The sequence below is a fragment of the Elaeis guineensis genome, chromosome 4 (assembly GCF_000442705.2).
Source record: "Elaeis guineensis isolate ETL-2024a chromosome 4, EG11, whole genome shotgun sequence".
Taxonomy (NCBI): Eukaryota; Viridiplantae; Streptophyta; class Magnoliopsida; order Arecales; family Arecaceae; genus Elaeis; species Elaeis guineensis.
In genome coordinates, this window is record NC_025996.2 from 28,778,402 (window position 1) to 28,784,919 (window position 6,518).

General features: G+C 37.3%; 1 pseudogene; it reads right to left on the reverse strand.

Moving 5' to 3' along the window:
• Positions 1–3,373: 3,373 nt before the first annotated feature.
• Positions 3,374–4,827, reverse strand: LOC105043179 (heat shock protein 82-like; annotated as a pseudogene).
• Positions 4,828–6,518: the final 1,691 nt, after the last annotated feature.

A 6,518-nucleotide genomic window follows, 5' to 3' on the forward strand; every position in this document is an offset into this window, starting at 1 on the left:
CAACCAAGCTTGGTCACCCTCCAAATTTTCGTAGGCTACAGTAGCTTTTCTTCTATAGGTGCAGCAACGCTGGAGTCTATTTTTGAAATTAGGGTTGCACATTGTCAAGCTAGTCCATGACCGCCCTCATTATAAGATAGTTAGGCCAACATTTTTATTAGGTGAAGCATGGGCTAGTGATTTATGAGTCTAATAACCCCATCGAGGGCTAATATATAACATACATGTTTATCATACATATTACACAAATATAGTAACAATATAATGCTAAAACTTATATATCTTTATTAATAAAGATGCTAGCCATTTAAAGAATCATTTTTCTAATTAAGGAATGCATATAAATTATTGATACTGATTTATAATTATAGTTATGACTATAGAATGCTATTTCTTTAATTTTGATATGTCACTAATTTGGGTTTGCTGCATGTCATTATTGGTATGGCACTTGAGTTAGATGTGGCATGTGGTGGCTTTTACAGCAAGGAGACAGCATCATGTGTCAGCTCAAACAAAGGTGTGATGCATCTGACATGTGTTTGGTGTAGGCAATGTGTATATAACTGTTGGTAGCAGCAGAGTCATGCCTACCTTGCTCAGATACTTCCATGGAAGACCCCTTGTTACTTGTCAGAGATGAACAGAGATACAATACAAGAAAGCGAAAATGTTACCATCCTTGGTTGCTAATGGTGCTTCCTTCTGAAGCTAGCATAAACCAAGCTCATCAATGGAAGAAATTTGTCTGGTATTAATGTAGTACTATAATAGCTAAGTGAATAGACTACACCATTTTTGTTTATAGCTGCTACTTTGTTGGGCTTGTCAAGTAATTAGATTATTGAGTCAATTTCACTGTACAAAGCTGAATTTTTCCCAATGGTAAAGTCCCAAGATCTCTCATTCATTGCCATATCTACATCCCATGCCTCTAATAAGGCGACCTCATGCCTTGGCCCCGCAATTATATAAGTTATATATAAAAATTAGATATTCTTTTTCTGGAGGACAGCATGCTTGGACCATCATAAAATGGCAGCCGACAGAGGAAGGATTTAAATCTGTTTTATTTGAAACATGGGGCTAATTATGAGTCGGCAGTCAAAACAGTAGGAAAGGGAAAATTTATGTCATGGATTGTGACAAAATAGATGGATGACTCGTCAAATCCTATGCATAGCCATGATTGCATTATTTCGACTCATTTAGTGATTAAAGCTTAAATGTGATGGCCATTTTAGGAAGTTGTTGCTTGAGATCTTGCTTTAATTTTAAATGGCACATAAAATTTCCACTAGATGTTCCAAGCAGCGGCCAACCACTCTACTTAAGGCAAACTATTAAATTAAGGCCATGAGACAGCGTTGGCTAATCTACCCAACAATTACTCCGTCAAGCCAGACGGATGACATTTTGAAATTTGACTCCTGTTGGTTATCAAAATAATAAAAAAAAAAAATTTATGGCCTATGTTGAATTTATGGTTGCCTTAGCTGGGTCCACCCTTCCATTTACCGTCCTTTTCGGAGTGATAGCAACCTTGTATGACAACACTATTTATTTCCAGAAAACATTTATTGACAAGAAACTTCATGCACTCTTCCTCAGTAATCTGAGATCTAGGTCTTGAAGAGATGGCTGTGAACTATCGGCTTCATGTATCATATCAATCAGTTATTGCATGCATATTTCCGCTCACCTCTCGGAACAATTATTGAATCATGTTCTTATCATTGATTCCTTGATGGTTAGGACTCTCAAACAACCCAAAGCAGATTTCCAAAGAATACTACTGACATCACCCGCTGATAAAGACCCGCGAGATTTACGAATCGGAGTCCAATTTGCCGCAATCAAATTTCACAAATTCAAAATGAATTAATCATACAAAAAATCTTGAATTATTTATAGATTTTCAATAAATTTTAATTTAATACAATGAGAACATCAAACTTTCAAATTTGTTCAATTTAGATTTTAATTATAAATTTTATATGACTGCTGTAATAAAATTATTATATAATATCATGTGACGTAAGCATAAAGAGACTTACGTGGATAAGCTTTTGCTCTCATTTTTGCCTCTTTTTGATGAGGGTTTTGATTTCCATTCCTATCCAAATCTTAATCTTATTTCTCATTTCTGATGAATGAACACTGCCGATGGTTGTGAGAGCTAGAGCTGTCAAAACGGGTCTTGACCCACGGGCCGGCCCGTTTAGGCTCTTAAAATAGTAGGGTTGGGCCAGTGTTTTAGCACCCCGTTTAACAAAAGGGCTTTTTAGCTCGGCCCGTGAAGGGCTGGCCCGTCTAGCCCACGGGCCAGCCTGTTTTTTTAAAAAAAATTATTTTAAAATAACTTAACCACTTAAAGTAATCAGTAAATAACCAATTATTTCTAAAATATCATTTTTCTCATTTCTATGCCTCATTAGTCATTACTTCCATCGTTAATGTCTAATAACTCAAATCACTTTTTTCAAGTCTTAATCCCTGTTCATCTTCCCACTACTCATCTGATCATTATTACTCTCTCCTTTCTTCAAATGGCCTGTGATATACTAAACATACGGCATACCAATCACTACAGTGGCTAGCGAATCAGCTTTTAGCATTGGTGCTCGTGTTTTAAATAAATATAGATGCTGCCTCCTTGGTGATCATGTGCAAGCTCTCATTTGCACCCGCAATTGGTTACATGGCTTTATTCATGATGGTAATATCTTTTTTTATAATTTAAGATAAGAATTTGAATTTAGTTGGATGCAAAATAGATTTTTTCTAACTATTTATTGATCTTTGTTATTTGTTACTTGTGGATTGCAGATGAAGATGATGATTCAACTATAAAAGTTGATGCAAATTTGCCAAAACAAGATTGTCAAGTTTCTAATGTTATAATTGACGAAGATGAGGATGATTATTGATTAATGAAATGTTAGCAAAAATCTTAAGAACATGAACTGAATTTCAATAGTTAGACTCAATGTTATTTGAACAATATTTATTACCCATTGGTTTGTTTGATTTTGTGGAGTTTAATTAGTTTGTGGTATTTTTTTTTATGGAGAATGGAGATTATGATATTATTACAAAAATTTTGGAGTTTTTTCATGTTTACTTTTGGTGTTTTAAAATTTGATGTAGGGATTGATTTTATTTATTCATTCGATGAAGTATTATGTTTGAGAGTTTTTTAATTTATTATAATTTTTTAATTTTTTTAATTTTTATAATTATTTTAATTTTTTAGTGAGCTATAAGGATCGGTCCATTTAGACCCTTCATTTATAAGGGCTAGGGCTGGACTGCCTATTTGATAGCCCGTGTATCAAAAGAACTTTTTAGGCCCAGTTTTAATGGGCCCGATTTATGAAGAACTGATCTTCCACGAGCCGGGCCGGCCCGTTTTGACGGCTCCGGAGAGAGCGGTGGTATGTCCCTTTGGCAATATGCAACAATGACATATAGCTTGGCAACAGGCAACGAGCAGTCCTCCATTTTGGCAACAAAAGTCCTTAACCGACTTATCATTCTTATGCACGTCTGCTCGCTTTTTAACTCCAACATAACGGAATCATCAGGGCTGATTTCCATTATTTTCTTAGAGGACATGTAGCCTGCCAAGCTAGAGTCCCTCGGTGTCTGTGTCTTTATGATTCTCCTCATATATACGATCCAACTATGTTCACTCGCGACCAAACAGCAAGGAGAGTCAACCCCACGATCGACACCACCACCTTTTCCAACTCGTCACCCCAAACTTCATTGATCATCTTGCAGAGGCCATCAAGTTTCCCCTTAAGGCCCCTTTTTTTCTTCTTCTCATCCTCACTCCCATCAAGCTTCAATCATTCTTTTATAGCAGACACCAATTTCTTGCCTTCAAAATCCTTCATTTGACAAGAGCATACCCATCAATTGCATCAACCATGAAAAGGATCTCATAACCCTTCTTCAGCCTCTCTAGGATGGAGAGTTCTCCACACACTCTTTGCTCTCACCAACAAAGTAATAGATGTCACTGTTGATGGAGTGGTACCTCAGCAACTCTGCAAGCTTTATCTTGTTTTAAGTGTCCTCATGTATGCAAAGATTAAGTTTCTTGGAGAATGCCTCGTCGAACTTGTTATAGCCATCTTTGTTTTCAGCAATCTTGAGGAAAAGTTTGATACACTTCTTGACCAAATTCTTGTGGATGACCCTAAGGATTTAGTTCTATCAGAGCATCTCTTTGGAGATGTTTAAGAGAAGGTCCTTAAAGTCCACAACTTCCTTAACAAAACGCAAATTCTAAGGAATCATTTCCTAAAGTTGTCCGTTGGGCTTTTTCCTTGTGTCAAAGAGGCCTAAAGGAGCCCTCTTTGGCACAAAAAGGATGGCCTTAAACTCCAGCTAGCCCTCCATAGAGAAGTGCTACATAGCCGAATGCTCCTCCCAGTTATTGATTAGACTCCTGTAAAGCACCGTACTCTTCCTTGATGATCTCTCTAGGCCTTTTCATCCAGATTGGTTTCCGCTTGTTGACCAAAGACCACTCATATGAGACCTCCTTTATCCTCCTTTTCTTCTTCTCCCTCTCTTCACTATCTTCATCAATATTTTCCACCTCGCCTTTCTGAGTGTCCTTCTCTTCTCTTTCTCACTCTCTTTATCCATCTCGCAGCCATTGCCGGTCTTCGGTCACTGGACGGGAAGGATGGATAGCATTGGAAAGTAAAACACTAGCAAGAAGAGTGAAAAGAGAACTTCAGACCTTTTTTCCTATGTTAGTCCAGACCTGCTACTTTTAGATGGCATGCGACTGTGACCATCTTTCGTCATGGTGATCAAAATGGAATTCACAGTCAGGGTCTAAATTATCAATTAAAAAATTTTGGAAAGTTCGATGACTTCATCAGACTAAATTGAGATTCAAGAGAAAACCGAAAGCCCCCAAATACTAGGATTTTTGATGTGATTAAGCCTTTTAAATTCTAATATTTTATATTTGAAATGAGATTCGTCTGTTTGAATGTACTTGGGGCAAATCTAAGTTATGGAAGTTTTCTTCATTTTTATGGATTGGCTTAGCGGGATTTAGCCTTAACATTAGATTTACTCCTCTGCCATATCTCTGTTTAACGAAACCAATGATTCTAGGAGGCTAATAAGACGGTTGATTTGGTGGCATCTGTTAGATGTGTGCCCTAGATGCTAGATTGGCCGATACATTCTGTATAAATATAAGGGTAAATTTATAATTTTGACTATAAATGAATAAAAAGATTATTCTACTATCACATTGTGTACATTATATCTGTGATACATCCTTTGAGTTAGTAGGAATGTTAATTCATATTTTCAAGAGTTGAAAATTTAAGGCATGAATTTACATAACTAATTCATAAATAGCTCCTGACCATAGGATCATCACGAGGATGGTGATCGATCCGGAAGGTTGGTGTACAATCGTTTCTTAGGATAGATGTATCTTGAGTCTACGGTGTGGAGACACCGAAGCGAGAGTACATGTATTCGTTGAGAATGAGAGTACTGAGCGTGACCACCTCGAGCAGTCATAAGGAAGTCTACCTTCTCATCGATGACTAGCTTGATGCTGCAACTGTGTGTCTAGTTCTTTAACCTGAGGTATATCGACAGTTCACCTTGAGTGTGTTATAGTTTGACTACACCATAACTCGATCTCCTAGCCATTCAGAATCCTGAAGTGTATGTTGGCTGTAGCATATTCATTGTAGGAATCAGATTGCACCAAGATGGGATTTATCAACCTCGATAGATAAGAGGAGTAGTCCTATGATGATTGAAAGATTGAGTCTTTAAGCCCATGACCATGACAGAGTGAAATAATGGAAAAGAGTTTTTCATTAAGATTTCACATCGGACTTGGATCGATCGATTGATTCATATGACTGATGTTGGGTTTGACAAGTTCACCTTAACCCTAATTCAGTTGGGACTCATGATAGAAGAACTCAATCACACAGGTAGCTGCACCGAGAGGTTCGTCTTCATTTCTGATGGATTGCCACCATATACTACTAGGTGTCACTGATGAATTTTGGAAGCAATTAGAATGATCTTGATGATCGATCATTCTAATTGTCTGAATCAGAAGAATTCTGATCCATCGAATGGAGTTTCGATGATGTCGATGATGAGATCATGGCATGTCTCATTACCATACGGAAATGAACCTAATTGGATCACACAAACAAGAGTTAAGGTCTGGATGTCATCAATTGAGCTAGTCCAGTTCGATTGATTTGGATTAGATCCAATTAGGTTCAAGAAAATCATGCTAGCACACGATTGAGCCTAACTTTCTCCTCGTGTAATCTTTTCTATCTCGACTGAGCCAAATGTGATTTGGCTCACCCAGAGAATCTTGAGAAGGTTTCTCACAGTCTGATTGGAGCCAGTCCAGCTCAGAAAGGACTTATCTTAATTCATAAGATGAATTTAAGACAACACCTGCTAATTCCTGTCACCTGTCATTTTCGTTTTAGGAC